Source organism: Thalassophryne amazonica, chromosome 10, assembly GCF_902500255.1.
Source record: "Thalassophryne amazonica chromosome 10, fThaAma1.1, whole genome shotgun sequence".
Classification (NCBI taxonomy): domain Eukaryota; kingdom Metazoa; phylum Chordata; class Actinopteri; order Batrachoidiformes; family Batrachoididae; genus Thalassophryne; species Thalassophryne amazonica.
This window is the reverse complement of record NC_047112.1, coordinates 45,274,631-45,293,309: the sequence shown is the minus strand read 5'-3', so window position 1 is coordinate 45,293,309 and position 18,679 is coordinate 45,274,631. Positions and strand designations below refer to the sequence as shown.

The 18,679-nt window shown below is 42.4% G+C and overlaps 1 protein-coding gene across 1 annotated transcript in view; it reads right to left on the bottom strand.

Moving 5' to 3' along the window:
* The window catches only part of LOC117518100 (neuronal growth regulator 1-like), a 469,907-nt gene that overhangs the window by 303,149 nt on the left and 148,079 nt on the right, over positions 1 to 18,679 (bottom strand). The window lies entirely within an intron of this gene.

Here is an 18,679-nt window from a genome sequence, read left to right as displayed (position 1 = left end):
AAACAGCTCCCGATGCATAGACAGAATGACATGTCAACCAAGCTATTGTAAGCTTGAGAAATAAAGTAAGAAGGGAAGAGCTAAATTAATAATGACAGATTGGCTTCTGGGAGTATCATACATGTATTTCTAATAACATTCCTGGTTTCAATTCAGCCTCTATTTAACCATGCATTGTTGACATCAAAACCTCAGGGAAGCACTGCAGGGTTGCCAAAGATTGCGCTGACACATGCGAAGTGGGGAGTTTCCATTAGGCTGTTTTCACAGCAGCTGTTTGGTGTTCTCTTTCCTGGAAAAGCACAGGTGGAACAAAGAGCATTAATGCCAGCTCTGCTCCATTTACGACCACAACACAACAAATTAATCAATCTATACACAGTAAATAGAAATAGATCTTGTCTTGTCTTTTCCATATCTCCTTCAACAGTTTTAAAATTATTACTGCAATTTTTTTTCCCTGTATAGCTAGAAATACAGTTCCAAAGTCCACACGTCGTGCTGGAACTGCGATGCAACGCTGCATTAAAACCAGCACAACCACAGAGCAGAAACGTTTGTGCATAGCATGGAGTCTACTATTGCTCTTGGCACAATCTAATTTGTAAAGTGACAGTTGATACATTAAATATATATTAGCACGTTGGGAAGTGTTTATAAAATAGGTAGCTGACATTTTTCATAAATTATAGTATTTCTTTGATTAAAAGCTCAGGTTTTTATTTTTTTCAAATCGTGCACAGATCCGTTGCCTAAACAAGGCCAGCATTTAATTAAGGCCGGCAATTATTAAAACAAAATGCTGCTTGCTACCTGCACTATAATATGAGCGAAGGTCCATTCACCTGTTTCCTGTTTGCAAGCGTCAACACTAATTGTTGACGTTTGCAATTGAATTCCTTGCAATTGAACACTGAGAAAGATTGTTCTTAAACCGCTGAACTATTTTTCATGCAATTTTTTTGCATGCAACTATTTTTTCAAATCGTGCACAGATCCGTTGCCTAAACAAGGCCAGCATTTATTTAAGGCCGGCAATTATTAAAACAAAATGCTACTTGTTACCTGCACTATATAATATGAGAGAAGGTCCACTCACCTGTTTCCTGTTTGCAAGCGTCAACACTAATTGTTGATGCTTGCAATTGCAAAACCGCTGGACTATTTTTTCATGCAGTTGTTCACAAAGTGGTGATCCTCGCCACATCTTTGCTTGTGAACAGCTGAGACTTTTGGGGACACTCCTTTTATATCCAATCATGAGTGTCCTCAGTTCCAAAACACTTACTGAGTGTTGTTAGAAGGAAAGATGATGTAACACAGTGGTAAACATACCACTGTCCCAACTTTTTTGAAATGTGTTGCAGGCATCCATTTCAAAATGAGCAATTATTTGCACAAAACAATAAAATTTATCAGTTTGAACATTAAATATCTTGTCTTTGTGGTGTATTCAATTCAATATAGGTGGAATAGGATTTAAAATCATTGTATTCTGTTTTTATTTACATTGTACACAACGTCACAATTTCATTGGAATTGTGGTTGTAAGTCATCACATAAGCTGGAGCAGGAGTCTGCCATTTGGACACTTGTCACCTACTCACGTACTGACCTACGACTGCACACATGGACAATCAGCCAGGCAGAGACGTCTGGTGACAAACATGAGGGACCCGGCCTTTAAACAAGACCAGTACTTATTTTTTCAGACAAAGTTTTGACACGACAATTAAATGAGGCAAGCCTGTATTTAAGGTCAAGCATGTAATCAAGCCAATATGGTACACAAAGTTTCTATAATGTGAGTCCAGAATGTTTTTACAACCTTAGACCTCAACAGTATTTTGAAGAAGAATTCAACGCGTTTATTTCTTGTTAGTTACATAATTTTTTTAATGTTAATTTACTGTGTTAATGTATTCATAAATTATTTATATTCTTGTTATTATATATACACTATTATTATTATTATTATTATTATTATTATTATTATTATTATTATTATTATTATTTTACTATTACTTCTATTTTGTGATTTTATTTTTAAATGGACCACAATGGAGATAAGTGTTTTCACTTTTTTTGTGTCATCAATGTATTCTTTACCATACATTTTTTACAATTATGTACTTACATTGAACTTACTCAATAAAATCACACATGCACATATAATTTTAATATATAGATGATTTACTGCCTCCTGCTGGAATGGTGTGTGAGTCCAGAATGTAATAATTGTTAGCTAATATCCATAGTTTCTCCAAAAATATTAGTCCTATCATTGTTCTGTTTTGGCGGCATTCAGTCTTGACCCAAACTACTTAAGCATACCAAACGGCAAATGTCAGCTCTCACCAGTTTGTCCGTGATTAAAGTTATACACACACACACACACACACACACACAGCTTTTTGTTTTTCCTGCATTCTGCCGCAAGTATGTGCTTTTATTTTTACACGCCCACAAACAGAGATGGTGGCAGAAAATATCAAACGCACTACACTTCTCACTCATGGTAACGGTAACATAACATTTAACTAAAGTGATGAAACTAATCTAACATGAACCACATTTAAAACCCCCAAACCCCGACTCCTGTGGTGATTTGCAGCACAATGTCCAGTGTTCACCCTTGTTTGCTAACACCACCGGAGCTCAAGCTGAACTCTAGGCACTCTGGTCTGGTCTTTGACTTTGGTCTCTGGTTTTTGGCTTCATGGGATTCACTATCCATTACTCGTCATGCTCTTCATTTTTGGCTCTGGTGTGGATCGTGTTGTATGCTACAGTTTTCCATCTACGCGTTACTGGTCCATGGTCACCGGCTAGCAATAGCAACGTGACACTCCCTCCGCCTGCTACCATGCTTCTGCATTTGCCCAACCAATTCCTGGATTTCGGCTTTCGCTCTGGACCAACTGACCACCTGGGGAACCTCTGTCAGCCCCGATATGTCCACAGAGGGGCTCGGCGGCAATTTATTTACGCTGGACCCCGGACTGACGGCTCAATTCCAAGCCTGTGGACAGCTGCTCACACTGGCGCATACCCTGCCATCTGACGCATCATCAGAACAGCGCCACTTCAGGGCATAAAAACTACAGTACTGTAGTCCTCGGGCAGCATCGCAGCGGGCAATCAAACGTGGAGTGGATTTCATTTCAGAGATAACTGAGCTCCTTCTGTCAGTCTGCACATCATCAAACAATGTGATGATACTTGGGGACCTGAATATTCATATTAATTCACCCCAAAGTCAGTATTCCACAGAGCTGACACAACTTATCGACTCACTGCACCTTATACAACATGTCAATGTTTCAACTCACGCTAAAGGACACATTTTGCACCTCATCATTACAAACTTCCCCATAAAAAATCTTCATGTGTATGATCTGGGTGTTTCTGACCATAAGGTGATCTCACTGGACCTCCCTCTACAAGCTCATTACAGTAAAGTTAAGCCTCTGTCCCACCGAGTGAAGAAGGAGTGAAGAAGGAGCCACGCACCCTGTTTTTTTTTTGTTTCGTGAGCTATCGTGGCAGTATAGTGGCTCAGAGTGGCTCTTAGAGGCATTATCTTCAGTTAACGAGGCTCCTCTCTGAGCGTGGCGCTAATTTCAAGATGTTCAAAATTTAGCAACAACAGCGTGGCGCAGTTTGTGTTCGAGTTACTGCGACGGCTTAGAAGCATTTGCATGGTGTTTACGAGTCTGGAATAGCTCTCCTCTTGTGCACACAATTCCACCTGCTTTATGCGCTGAGCTCTATATAAATAATGTAATCATTTTCTGCCAAACCTTGGATGATAAAAACACCTCTAATCATTTCTGGAATCACAGAGGACTGTTTCATCTGGATGCTTTTTTCTCCCTCTCTTTCCTGCTCCATGTGGAATATATTTTGAACAGCTTAAGGTAACTATTTTTAATGTTTTTATAGCTTGATAACATCACGCTACACAGCACTGCGTGGCTCATACGTGGCTAATACGTGGCTCATGCGTGGCTTAGCATGGCTTAGCATGGCTGATACGAGCCATTCGAGGCTCTAATGACCTGTCGGTCATGGCTTCTACGTGGCACGTGCAGGGTACAGAGAGGCACCTTAGTAGTGGATACGTGTTAGGTGAAAACGTGGGTCATTCTTTGAATAATCACTCCACACCCATATGTGGCTCCTTCTTCAGCCTTCATTATTCAGTGGGACAGAGGCTTTAAACACCTGATCCATTTTTGGAAAATAAATGACATTGATCCAGAACAACTGGCATCTGATCTATCTCATCTCACTCAAACTGCTAATAACTGCTCTCCAGATGGACTTGTGGACTACTATAACACCGGACTACAGCAAATCCTTGAGGTCCATGCTCCCCTTAAAATGCGAGCTGTGTCCTTCTCCAAATCTGCTCCATGGTACACTGGTGCACTGCATAGACAGAAGGCGGCTGGGAGGGTCCTTGAGAGGCGCTATGTAGCTTCAGGTCTAACTGTCCATAGAGATGCATACCGGCAACATCAAAAATCCTACTCCAAATCCCTCAGTCAAGCTCGTTCACATTATTATTCCAATATCATAAACAGTAGTCCAGGTAATTCAAGACAACTTTTCACAATTGTAAATAAATTGCTAAGACCCCCAAAACAGGTGCATGAAATCAATACCAATGAACATTGTGATGCATTTTTAGATTTTTTCACATCTAAAATTGATAAAATCCATTGCTCTCTCAGCCCCTCTGGTGCCCCCAATTCCACCCCTGGTTCCCCAGTTCCCAATTTCACTAATTTCACTTCCACCACCCAGAAACAGGTGGAGGCTCTCATTCGCAAGATGACACCCTCCACCTGTCACTTAGATCCATTTCCCTCATCTTTGATTAAATCCCATGTGGTTTCCTTGAGCCCTCTCCTCACACATATTATAAACTACTCTCTGCAATCCGGTCATCTGCCACAAACTCTTAAAACCGCCTTAATAAAACCTCTGCTAAAAAACCTACTCTCGACCCTGCACTACTTTCAAACTTTCGGCCCATTTCAAATCTTCCATTCCTCTCAAAAATCATAGAAAAAGTTGTTTCCACCCAAATCCATGATCATCTGCAATCTTCCAGCCTCTATGAGAAGTTTCAGTCAGGGTTTCCCTCTGCCCACAGCACTGAGACGGCCCTGGTCAGGGTCACTAATGATTTGCTGGTGGCTTCTGACCAGGGCTCTCCATCCCTTCTCTTGCTCCTGGACCTCTCAGCCGCCTTTGACACTGTAGACCATACCATCCTTCTTCACCGACTCCAGCATTTCACTGGCCTTTCAGACACAGCACTCCAGTGGTTTCGGTTCTACCTGACTGATGGAGCTGAGTATGTGGCCCTTGGGGAAGCCAGGTCGAGGCCCCCCAGGGGTCGGTCCTTGGACCGACCTTATTTTCCATCTATATGCTCCCCTTGGGCCACATCATCAGCAGGCATGGAATATCCTTCCATTGCTATGCTGATGATGACATTCCACATCCCAACAGCCAGGGGCTGTGAGCATGGACCGGGTCGCCAGGCCACCCGCCCTCGACCAGCACACAATCCTCTCTGCACCCGACCCCCATGGCCCCCTTTGCAGGTGGTGAACCCACAAGAGGGCGGGCCCACGTCGCTCTTTTGGGCTGAGCCCGGCCGGGCCCCATGGGCTAAGGCCCGACCACCAGGCGCTCGCGCGCGAGCCTCAACCCCAGCCCTGGCTCCAGGGTGGGGCCCCGGCTCCGTCATACCGGGCGATGTCTCGGTCCTCCAAGTCGAAAGGAGTCAGTTGAGGTGGCTCAGGAATCTTTTCTGGATGCCCCCTGGACGCCTCGCAGGAGAGGTGTTCCGGGCACGTCCCATTGGGAGGAGGCCCCGGGGAAGACCCAGGACACGCTGGAGGGACTACATCTCTCGGCTGGCCTGGGAACACCTTGGGGTTCCCCCGGAGGAGCTGGGGGAGGTGTGTGTGGATCGGGAGGTCTGGGCGGCTTTGCTTGAGCTGCTGCCCCCGTGACCCGACTCCGGATAAAGCGGAAAAAAATGGATGGATGGATGCTATGCTGATGATACTCAGCTCTATGTCAGGATGGACCCCACTTCTTCATTTTCCATTCATACCCTCATTGCCTGCCTGGAGGAGACAAAGGGGTGGATGAATGACAATTTTCTCCAGCTAAACAGCACAAAAACTGAAGTCATTCTCATTGGCACCCCACATCAACTGAAATCATCCCCCCTCAAAGTATTTTCATTCTCTGGCCACAACATTCCATTATCAACATCTGTTACAAACCTGGGAGTCCGTTTTGACCCCAACTTTTCATTTGACATTCATATCCAGCATATCTGTAAGACAGCATTCTTTCATCTCAGGAACATCTCCAAACTCCGCCCCTCCCTGTCCTTGTCTGATGCTGAGAGGCTGGTCCACACCTTTGTCTCCTCCAGGCTGGACTACTGTAATGCACTCCTCATTGGGATCTCTGGCAGAAATTTACAATGTCTCCAGTCCATTCAAAACTGTGCTGCCAGGATCCTGATGGGGGTGCCCAAAACTCAACACATTACTCCCATCCTCAATAAACTCCATTGGCTTCCTGTTAGGTTCAGGGTGGAATATAAGATCTGCCTCCTGATCTATCAGTGTGTCTACGGCGGTGCACCAGTGTACCTCAAAGAACTTCTGCCCTCTATGAGCCCATGAGACGCCTCCGCTCAAACAACAGTCACCTCCTCCAGGTCCCCAAAATCAAGCTCCACACAATGGGGGACAGAGCCTTTCAGGCAGCAGCACCACGCCTGTGGAATGCCCTGCCCATCCACCTGAGGGCGCCACAGTCAGTGGACTCTTTTAAATCAATTAATTTTTATTTCAGAAAGCTTATGAATTATAGTTGCTAATTTTAATTTCTTCTTGTTGGTTGATGTTACAGAGCTCTGTACGTCAAAACAACAAGACACAGGAACAGTTTCTCTCCACAGGTCATCACATTGATGAACAATTGAACCTGCCAAAAACACTCACTAATTCATCTACCTCATGAACAACTTCAATCTGTTTGTCTGTTTCACATATTTTTTGTTATTGCACATTTTATTTTACTTGCATATTTTATTTGCACATTTTGAGTGTGAATTATTCAGTGTTTAGTGTATATTTATACATGCTGTACAGAGAGAGTACAGCTGAAACTGAAGCCAAATTCCTTGTATTCTTGGAAATAAAGGCTATTCTGATTCTGATGTGAAAGCATGTGAGAAACACAAATATTCACCAATAAGGAAATGGCCACTGTTTTCATGACAATCACACAACAATGACATCACACCCTGGACAACCTCCTTGATTGACTGATTTTATTTTCTAAGTTCAATGTAAGTACATAATATAATTGTCAATACATTAAAAATACATGGATGACACAAGAAAAGACTTATTTCCATTGTGGTCCATTATGATTTCTACCGAAGGAGATGAAGCAGAAACATTCATTCATTCATTCATTTTGACTCAGCTTGCAGCAACTGGGCCAAGATAAACAACAGAAGAATTGACACTACTTCCTGAGCATTCTTTAATCAAATCTATGATATCAATGTACATGTAACTGTTTTAGTTTTAACAAATGTTGTTGTGAGCTCAAGATTTGGGTGTTATTGTGAGCTTAAGTACCCGATTCTCCAATATTTTGGAAACATGGTATATAAAAAGTAAAAATATCATGGTCTATTTAAGTTAAATCCAGAGCTATTTAGTATTTTTAGTGTGTATTGCTGTGTATTGTACAATAAATAACATTCTATCATAAGAAAAAAACTGGTGATTTTGGTGTGAAATCTGGTGACCAGATTTTCTTATGTCGTTTCAGTTGTATATTTACAGAAGACTTAAGGCTGAAGTTGCAGGAAATGGCCTCCATTTGTACTTGAAACAGTCAACATGCTAGAGCTTCCTCCTCTGGAGGACCTACTCTTTGCACGCCGCCGACAGATGATAGTTGCCAACAGCACCACTGTACTAAAAATTTCTGGGGAGGACCCTGAAAAAGATTTTTTTCTCCCTCTAAGCTGTTATTCTGATGAAGATCACAAGTAATAAAGCTTTGTTTGGTTACCATATACAGATAACTGAGGGTGGTCCTGAATGCAAATGACCATGAACATGCATGAGCATGTGCTTTAAAACATGTTAGATTTATTGACTGATGGTTACTGATGTGCATACCACTGATGTTTGCCTGTTTCATACATTATTTTTGTACTTAAACACATACTACATTATTTCACGCTACAGCATTTAGAACCTTTTTGTACGCACAGTTTAATAAATGAGGGTCCAGAAATTTAGAATATAATGGCACTGTACCTCTGGGGAGGGTAAAGCAATGCAGTGAGAGCAGTGCTTAATTTGTAAATCATTAGGTACCGGAACGCAAAGTACATATGACAGCACGGCGATGACGAGATGGACACAGGTCCCGGAACGCACAGAAAAACAACATGTGAATGGCCACTTCTAGAGCTGTGGCACTTAAAAGCCTCAATTTCAGACAACATCCCTTTTATAAATGCTATTATGACAACAATTAACCAATATTTAGGTTATACTCTGCAGGGCGCATGCAACTCTCCGCACCAGGAGGGACTTAACAGGTCTACGTGTAAAACATTTAAAAAAAATCAGAGCTTACAAAAGGTTACACAAATCTTACATTTTTATTTAAGGATTGGCACGGCAGCCTACGAATGCAAAGTATGCTCACCATTTAGTTGTTAGAAACCAGCATGTAAGGATTCTCCTCCCCCTCCCTGTTTCGGGTTTTACTGCATGTGTCTGTGGCAGTTCTGTGTCCCTTGGCCACCCATGACCTCACGTAAGGGACAGGGTTGAATTTATCCAGGGGTGGTCCAACAAAATTTAGGAATAGCAAAGATGATATGGTGGGTATGAGCAGAGAGCCACGGTTGGGAGTGCATATCAGGTTCATTTGAGAAAATACACGCTCACATTCAGCACTTGCAATGGGAATGCTGTTGACAGCAACAAGTAACTCCATTAGTTCATCGGGCATGTCGTTTCCACCCGAGTCTCTGTAAACCCTGTAGGCCCATATGACTGCGCGTGGGTTGGTAATGTTGAAGCGCTGGCATAGCGACTCAACCTCAGTCTCTCCATACAGCGCATCGGCTCCATCACCTTCTTACTTACTGTGCAGCCCAAAGCAGAACTTTCCATAATAAGCCAGGGGTAGTAAGTCTGCTTGACTTTGAACTGATCTGCTGCCCAAACAGTTGTACATCCCATCCCTGACCTCTCGCTGCACGTCCCACACTCCTCTTCTCCGCTCTCTGTGCTCTCCTCTCCCCCTGAACATTCCAAGCTAGCTGTCCCTGTTCCCACCTCTTGGTCCAGCTTGCTTGTTCCTTGCTCCAGGCTAGATGCCAAGGCACTGGCCTGTTGGTGATCCACATGGCTGTCTCCTTGCGCTGCATTTGGTTGGTGGCGATTAACCTGATCCGCTGCTGTATCGTCAGTATCAGCCATGGCTAGCTGTCCATAAGCCTGCAGGCTAGCTGTTGAGGTGGTAGCCGTACTTGCTTCATCGCTTGCCTTGTGACTGCTAGCATGACCAGCGATGCTGCTGCCCCCATCGCCGGTTGCTTTAAGTCGTTTTGAGGCATCTCCCTCTTCCTTTTTCTTAAAAAAGGACATCAAACTCATCTGTCATTTAGACATGTTGTTTTTTTTGGAAATGAAACACCATTCGTTTGTTCCTCTCGATTCGGTTGCTCCTCACGTGCAAATTTTCTAGGTTTCCGTTTTGTTCCTGTTGGGGCGTGGTTTGTATGCCAAGCAACAAATCTCCGACTCTCAAATAACGTTGAGTTTTAATAAACGACATGAACTTATGAAGATTTGTTATTTGAATAAAATGTATCAATTTATTTTATACATTTTAAAACGTTTTTCATATAAATATATATATTTTTTTTTTATTCACGAGAGGTGCCGGATCAGCCCAAACAAGTCCCGGAACACAGGGGGGTCAAAATCAAGAGGTGCCGGATCCTGTTCCAGCAGGATCCGGCTCAAATTAACCCCTGAGTGAGAGGTCCAGCCCTCCTTCCAGAAGGTAGATGCTCCAGTACTTTAATGTTTAACATCTAGCAACTAGGACAGTGTGACTTCAGAAGAAATCAGTGTTCCAATCAAGGAACAAATCCAGTCAGTCATCTGTGCAGCACAACGAGCCATGGTGTATTTGCATAAAATGCAGCAATGAACAATTTCAAAAATAGTTATATCTGTAATTTCTTTCTATGACACATCAAAAGTACTGCTGTGAAAAAACAAACAAAAACAAACTGTCATCAATGTGTACCTGTGCAGCTGAACTGGAGCAACTGGGGATGAGCAGTTGCTCAAGGGCACATCAACAGCATGAAACATTGACTTTTCACATCCATATTTTACCATGTGATGAAGGGATTTGAGCTAGTTTTCCATTCACAAGCGGGCTTATCATTCAGGTATCATCCCAAAGCCTTCTCTGCAAATCCCGCATTATTCACGCCTCATTAACATCCAACTCCAATGTTTCTTTAACTTCACCCACGAGAGCAGACAACGTTCCTTGTGTTAGCAGACAAGTCATCAAAGACAGGGTGTGTGATGCAACTGCTTCTGTCAGTTTTCATTTTCAATGATAAAGAACACACTGACTTGATACACACATATACACGGCTACATTATTGTCTAAATAAAGAGTTTATGGCCACACTTCACTGGCTGCACAAAGTTTATTATTAGCTGGCACTTTACTGGTTGGCAGGAAGGCAAAAGAACAAAATGCAAACACAAAACAGTCACAGAGGGAATGGAAACTTGACAGTCAGTCAGGGCAATTTATCATTCTGTCAAACTTCACAGAGTGTTACAACAGAATGATCCACACTGAAAAAAAAAATCCTCTCTCCTTCAAATTTCTAAATGTTGAATGGAGTAAGGCCAGGAAATGAAACCTGCCATCTAGAGAGGTGTTTGTTACTTTACAGTCCTTTCACTTTTTTGGCATAATGACAAGAAACTAATTAAAAGTAGTTTCTTTTGGCTAATCCCGAATTGCTCAGGGTCACCACAGCAAATCTGACGTGGATCCACATGTTAATTTGGCACATGTTTTACGGTGGCTGCCCTTCCTGAAGAAACTCCAGACGTACATGGAAGATAGGGCATGTGAGGATTCAAACCTTTTGTTTGGGACACAAGCCTATTAAACTACAAATGTATATTAAAAAACTAATGTGTGAATATTTCTCCTTGGCAATGTCAGATTGAATTACCTTCCCTCCTGCTCATCTTCTTATGATACTCAGTTCATTGAAATCCATAAACCATTTTGGGAGGACTTGCCCTTCAACCACATTCAGACTGGGGTTGGCAATCCAGCTCAAGCAGAATTTGAGTGTGCTTGTTTTCAGAGCAGAGGTTTCATGATTGAAGACCATCCCTGCCCATTCTTCATACTGTATAATGTTGAGTTGTGCCAGTAAGGGCACATCCGGCGTAAAACTTGTGCAAACTCAACATGCAGATTCACATTGGATCTGCTGTGGCCACCCTAAGTAAAAAAAAGGGATAAGCTGAAATAACCTTTTAATTGACACGTGACAATAATCTCACACAAGATCAGTTCCTACGCCTGCAATAACTTTATTAAACAGATAAGGTATTGGCCAGATGTTGATGATATTTAGGAGCTTTTTGTTACTTTTGTCATTACACCTATATGAGATCTTTTGTCGATAAACCTATCTCCTGTCTCTCCCGCACTTTTCTGCTCTGGGTGTGAAATGTTTAGTTATTCCTCGGCCTCCTTTAGCAGTAACGGTACTTGTAATAAGTGCAGCTTATTCGTAGCTTTGGAGGCCAGGCTGGGCGAATTGGAGACTCGGCTCCACACCGTGGAAAATTCTACAGCTAGCCAGGCCCCTGTAGTCGGTGCGGACCAAGGTAGCTTAGCCGCCGCTAGTTCCCCCCTGGCAGATCCCGGGCAGTCGGGAAAGCAGGCTGACTGGGTGACTGTGAGGAGGAAGCGTAGCCCTAAACAGAAGCCCCGTGTACACCGTCAACCCGTTCACATTTCTAACCGTTTTTCCCCACTCGACGATACACTCGCCGAGGATCAAACTCTGGTTATTGGCGACTCTGTTTTGAGAAATGTGAAGTTAGCGACACCAGCAACCATTGTCAATTGTCTTCCGGGGGCCAGAGCAGGCGACATCGAAGGACATTTGAAATTGCTGGCTAAGGCTAAGCGTAAATTTGGTAAGATTGTAATTCACGTCGGCAGTAATGACACTCGGTTACGCCAATCGGAGGTCACTAAAATTAACATTAAATCGGTGTGTAACTTTGCAAAAACAATGTCGGACTCTGTTGTTTTCTCTGGGCCCCTCCCCAATCGGACCGGGAGTGACATGTTTAGCCGCATGTTCTCCCTGAATTGCTGGCTGTCTGAGTGGTGTCCAAAAAATGAGGTGGGCTTCATTGATAATTGGCAAAGCTTCTGGGGAAAACCTGGTCTTGTTAGGAGAGACGGCATCCATCCCACTTTAGATGGAGCAGTTCTCATTTCTAGAAATCTGGCCAATTTTCTTGGATCCTCCAAACTGTGACTGTCCAGCGTTGGGACCAGGAGGCAGAGCTGTGGTCTTATACACCTCTCTGCGGCTTCTCTCCCCCTGCCGTCCCCTCATTGCCCCATCCCCGTGGAGACGGTGCCTGCTCCCAGACCACCAATAACCAGCAAAAATCTATTTAAGCATAAAAATTCAAAAAGAAAAAATAATATAGCACCTTCAATTGCACCACAGACTAAAACAGTTAAATGTGGTCTATTAAACATTAGGTCTCTCACTTCTAAGTCCCTGTTGGTAAATGATATAATAATTGATCAACGTATTGATTTATTCTGCCTAACAGAAACCTGGTTACAGCAGGATGAATATGTTAGTTTAAATGAGTCAACACCCCCGAGTCACACTAACTGTCAGAATGCTCGTAGCACGGGCCGTGGCGGAGGATTAGCAGCAATCTTCCATTCCAGCTTATTAATTAATCAAAAACCTAGACAGAGCTTTAATTCATTTGAAAGCTTGTCTCTTAGTCTTGTCCATCCAAATTGGAAGTCCCAAAAACCAGTTTTATTTGTTGTTATCTATCGTCCACCTGGTCGTTACTGTGAGTTTCTCTGTGAATTTTCAGACCTTTTGTCTGACTTAGTGCTTAGCTCAGATAAGATAATTATAGTGGGCGATTTTAATATCCACACAGATGCTGAGAATGACAGCCTCAACACTGCATTTAATCTATTATTAGACTCTATCGGCTTTGCTCAAAAAGTAATGAGTCCACCCACCACTTTAATCATATCTTAGATCTTGTTCTGACTTATGGTATGGAAATAGAAGATTTAACAGTATTCCCTGAAAACTCCCTTCTGTCTGATCATTTTTAATAACATTTACATTTACCCTGATGGACTACCCTGCAGTGGGGAATAAGTTTCATTACACTAGAAGTCTTTCAGAAAGCGCTGTAACTAGGTTTAAGGATATGATTCCTTCGTTATGTTCTCTAATGTCATATACCAACACAGAGCAGAGTAGCTACCTAAACTCTGTTAGAGTATCTCGTCAATAGTTTTACATCCTCTTTGAAGACAACTTTGGATGCTGTAGCTCCTCTGAAAAAGAGAGCTTTAAATCAGAAGTGTCTGACTCTGTGGTATAACTCACAAACTCGTAGCTTAAAGCAGATAACCCGTAAGTTGGAGAGGAAATGGCGTCTCACTAACTTAGAAGATCTTCACTTAGCCTGGAAAAAGAGTTTGTTGCTCTATAAAAAAGCCCTCCGTAAAGCTAGGACAGCTTTCTACTCATCACTAATTGAAGAAAATAAGAATAACCTCAGGTTTCTTTTCAGCACTGTAGCTAGGCTGACAAAGAGTCAGAGCTCTATTGAGCTGAGTATTCCATTAACTTTAACTAGTAATGACTTCATGACTTTCTTTGCTAACAAAATTTTGACTATTAGAGAAAAAATTACTCATAACCATCCCAAAGATGTATCGTTATCTTTGGCTGCTTTCAGTGATGCCGGTATTTGGTTAGACTCTTTCTCTCCGGTTGTTCTGTCTGAGTTATTTTCATTGGTTGCTTCGTCCAAACCATCGGCATGTTTATTGGACCCCCATTCCTGCCAGGCTGCTCAAGGAAGTCCTACCATTATTTAATGCTTCAATCTTAAATATGATCAATCTATCTTTGTTAGTTGGTTATGTACCACAGGCCTTTAAGGTGGCAGTAATTAAACCATTACTTAAAAAGCCATCACTTGACCCAGCTATCTTAGCTAATTATAGGCCAATTTCCAACCTTCCTTTTCTCTCAAAGATTCTTGAGAGGGTAGTTGTAAAACAGTTAACTGATCACCTGCAGAGGAATGGTCTATTTGAAGAGTTTCAGTCAGGTTTTAGAATTCATCATAGTACAGAAACAGCATTAGTGAAGGTTACAAATGATCTTCTTATGGCTTTGGACAGTGGACTTATCTCTGTGCTTGTTCTGTTGGACCTCAGTGCTGCTTTTGATACTGTTGACCATAAAATTAGAGATTAGAGCATGTCATAGGTATTAAAGGCACTGCGCTGCGGTGGTTTGAATCATATTTGTCTAATAGATTACAGTTTGTTCATGTAAATGGGGAATCTTCTTCACAGACTAAAGTTAATTATGGAGTTCCACAAGGTTCTGTGCTAGGACCAATTTTATTCACTTTATACATGCTTCCCTTAGGCAGTATTATTAGATGGTATTGCTTAAATTTTCATTGTTACGCAGATGATACCCAGCTTTATCTATCCATGAAGCCAGAGGACACACACCAATTAGCTAAACTGCAGGATTGTCTTACAGACATAAAGACATGGATGACCTCTAATTTCCTGCTTTTAAACTCAGATAAAACTGAAGTTATTGTACTTGGCCCCACAAATCTTAGAAGCATGGTGTCTAACCAGATCGTTACTCTGGATGGCATTTCCCTGATCTCTAGTAATACTGTGAGAAATCTTGGAGTCATTTTTGATCAGGATATGTCACTCAAAGCGGATATTAAACAAATATGTAGGACTGCCTTTTTGCATTTACGCAATATCTCTAAAATCAGAAAGGTCTTGTCTCAGAGTGATGCTGAAAAACTAATTCATGCATTTATTTCCTCTAGGCTGGACTATTGTAATTCATTATTATCAGGTTGTCCTAAAAGTTCCCTAAAAAGCCTTCAGTTGGTTCAGAATGCTGCAGCTAGAGTACTGACAGGGACTAGCAGGAGAGAGCATATCTCACCCGTGTTGGCCTCTCTTCATTGGCTTCCTGTTAATTCTAGAATAGAATTTAAAATTCTTCTTCTTACTTATAAGGTTTTGAATAATCAGGTCCCATCTTATCTTAGGGACCTCGTAGTACCATATTACCCCATTAGAGCGCTTCGCTCTCAGACTGCGGGCTTACTTGTAGTTCCTAGGGTTTGTAAGAGTAGAATGGGAGGCAGAGCCTTCAGCTTTCAGGCTCCTCTCCTGTGGAACCAGCTCCCAATTCAGATCAGGGAGACAGATACCCTCTCTACTTTTAAGATTAGGCTTAAAACTTTCCTTTTCGCTAAGGCTTATAGTTAGGGCTGGATCGGGTGACCCTGGACCATCCCTTGGTTATGCTGCTTTAGACGTAGATTGTGGGGGGGTTCCCATGATGCACTGTTTCTTTCTCTTTTTGCTCCGTATGCATCACTCTGCATTTAATCATTAGTGATCGATCTCTGCCCCCCTTCACGGCATGTCTTTTTCCTGGTTTTTTCCCTCAGCCCCAACCAGTCTCAGCAGAAGACTGCCCCTCCCTGAGCCTGGTTCTGCTGGAGGTTTCTTCCTGTTAAAAGGGAGTTTTTCCTTCCCACTGTTGCCAGGTGCTTGCTCATAGGGGGTCGTTTTGACCGTTGGGGTTTTTCATAATTATTGTATGGCCTTGCCTTACAATATGGAGCGCCTTGGGGCAACTGTTTGTTGTGATTTGGCGCTATATAAGAAAAAAAAAAGTTGAGTTGAGTACTGAGTGTCAGATGGCTAACAGATTTTTTTGCATAGTATTGTATTTCCTATGGATTTGGCCTGGTTCTTCAGACCAATTGGAATTCCATATGATAGATAGTTAGCTCATTACAACACTTGAGCTGTAGCCCCCTTTGAACAAATCGGCCTTACTACAATAACCGATTGATAGATCCCATGACAAAAGGCTTCTTTTCTGATATGCTAGGAGACAGTCTATGATTACGTTTAGTCTTGAGCTCTTTCATTTGACCTGCATATCATTTCCTCCCTGGCACACTTCAAAGTGTGGACACTTCAAAGTAGAATGACTGACTGCCACTTGAACTCAGAGGATGGCTCTTTTGATCATCTTCTGAAAAACTCCCCTAACGCAATCAGGGCAAGCACACAAGAGAGGAGGATTTGACAGCCATAAGATAAATGCAGTCATCCTCACAGCTATCAGATAAGAACAGCATGCTCTAATCCATTAATATGAAAATGAGGGAGGACTAGAAGTGGCAGCATACGGGGCTTTGCAGCAACACTGAAACGCTTAGGAATGATTCACCAAAGCCTAAACAGACCATTCAAAACACTTAATGGTGAATGTGTGCTAGCATTATGAGCCACTTCTATAAATAATGCTGCTACCCTACTACTCTTACTAATAATAACACACTCAAGGAATGCGCTTTCTTTTCATGCAATTTAAATGACGAAGATATGCAACATATTTCAGTTTTTATTTTAACAACCTATAACTTTCACAAGCGAAGGTCAGGGCATCGTCACGTGTTGCTACTTCCACTATGCAATAGAAATCCTTTTGGTCCTGACTGACAGCCTGATAGACCTGCGGTCAACACTCACTAATCATCCATCTGCTGCAGCCAGGTGATACAGTCCTAGTCAGAATTATAAGGATTTTAATACAAGAAAAATGATCAAATATAGGCTGGAGTCCCCGAGGTGCCTGCTTGAGAAAATACACTGCTTCTCTCTACTCATCCCCCTCCAACCACTCGACCTCCTTCACCAGACCCAGACTGTCTGCCTTCCCCCCACTGCACCTGCATGTGCACATTCCATAATCGGCCCCGTAATGGAAGGAGAAAATGAGCATAAAGATATGGTACGAACCAGAGTAATGAAAGCAAACATCAACAACATCACTTTGGCCATATGGCATGTTTCTGTTGGTGTAATCCAGCATGTAGGTGGATCAGTGTTGTGGGCCACAGTGATTGGAGAAGGCCAAGAGGACACCAACGTTTCACCTGGTTGAGTCAGATAGATGGCTGTTTTCGAGGGGTGGGGTTGTACTGGTTGTCTGCCTAGGCGGTTGCCATCCAGGATGGCTCCATGGTGTGGTGGATGAGGCGATGCATTGCACGAGGGCATGCTTCCAGACTTGACTTGATTGCTTTTGTATTCTTTTAACTTTTGTTTGCAGTTCACTTTTGTTGTAGTTTTAATGCACATCATTGTGTGTAACTTAAAATTCAGTTTTAGTTGAATTTATTTATACAATGCCAAATTACAACAAAGTCATGCCAAGGCCCTTCAAACTCATCCACAGCTCCTCCAAGAAGGAAGTCAACCTCCAAAGAGTCTTCAAAAAGTTCTTCTGGGTCATTCCAGGCCACCTTCTTCAACCATCAGGATGATGCTTACATGTGTGGTGAAACAACCTACATAAGGCATAACTGAATAATGCACCATATGAACATGATAAAAACTCAGCTCAGATTTTTGTTGGTCTATAGTATAATAACATTCTGCTGTCTCATGACACCAATGCACCTGACCACACCTCAAAGACTGTAGGTGTTCAGGGTGAAAATAATTGTGCCGAGTGAAAACTTCCACTGACACTTAAGCTGCTTTACTCTGGGAAGAAGACAGGGCCAACAGTCATTCTAAAAGTACAGAAGGATTCCCCTGAGAATTAGGACAAAGACATCCAGTTAGCTTACTTATTTACATCCAGGTCTCACATCTGTACAATATGACTGGACTCCAAGGACTTGGAGCATCATCCCAAACACCTCATCACTCCATGAGCTCCTCCCACATGTCTCTTGAACTCACAGCCTGAGCTCCTGCAGATGTGAATGTCACATCTGAGGTAAGCAAATCACTTAACGGGTACAACACTCCAGAGTCCCCTGCAGACTCAGTGCAGGAAGTAATTGAAATTCTGGATGTGGCTTTAATCCAGGACAGTCACACAACTAGACAATCTCGCTGCTTACTCTGTTTCTCCAGAGTTTTGAGTTGGGCCTTTGCTGATTTCGCAAGTTTTACAAGATACGAAAAAGATATTATTCTTGTTAACTACAGGGGAGAACAAAAAACAAGACAAAAAAAAAAAAAAACATTCAAAGGAAACATTTTCCACATCTTTGAAATATTGATTGTAACTTAAAAAAAAAAGAAAATTATTTCCCGGACTGACATATTTAGGAAAGCAGTCCTTCATAGCTTGAGAAGAAATGTGATACTT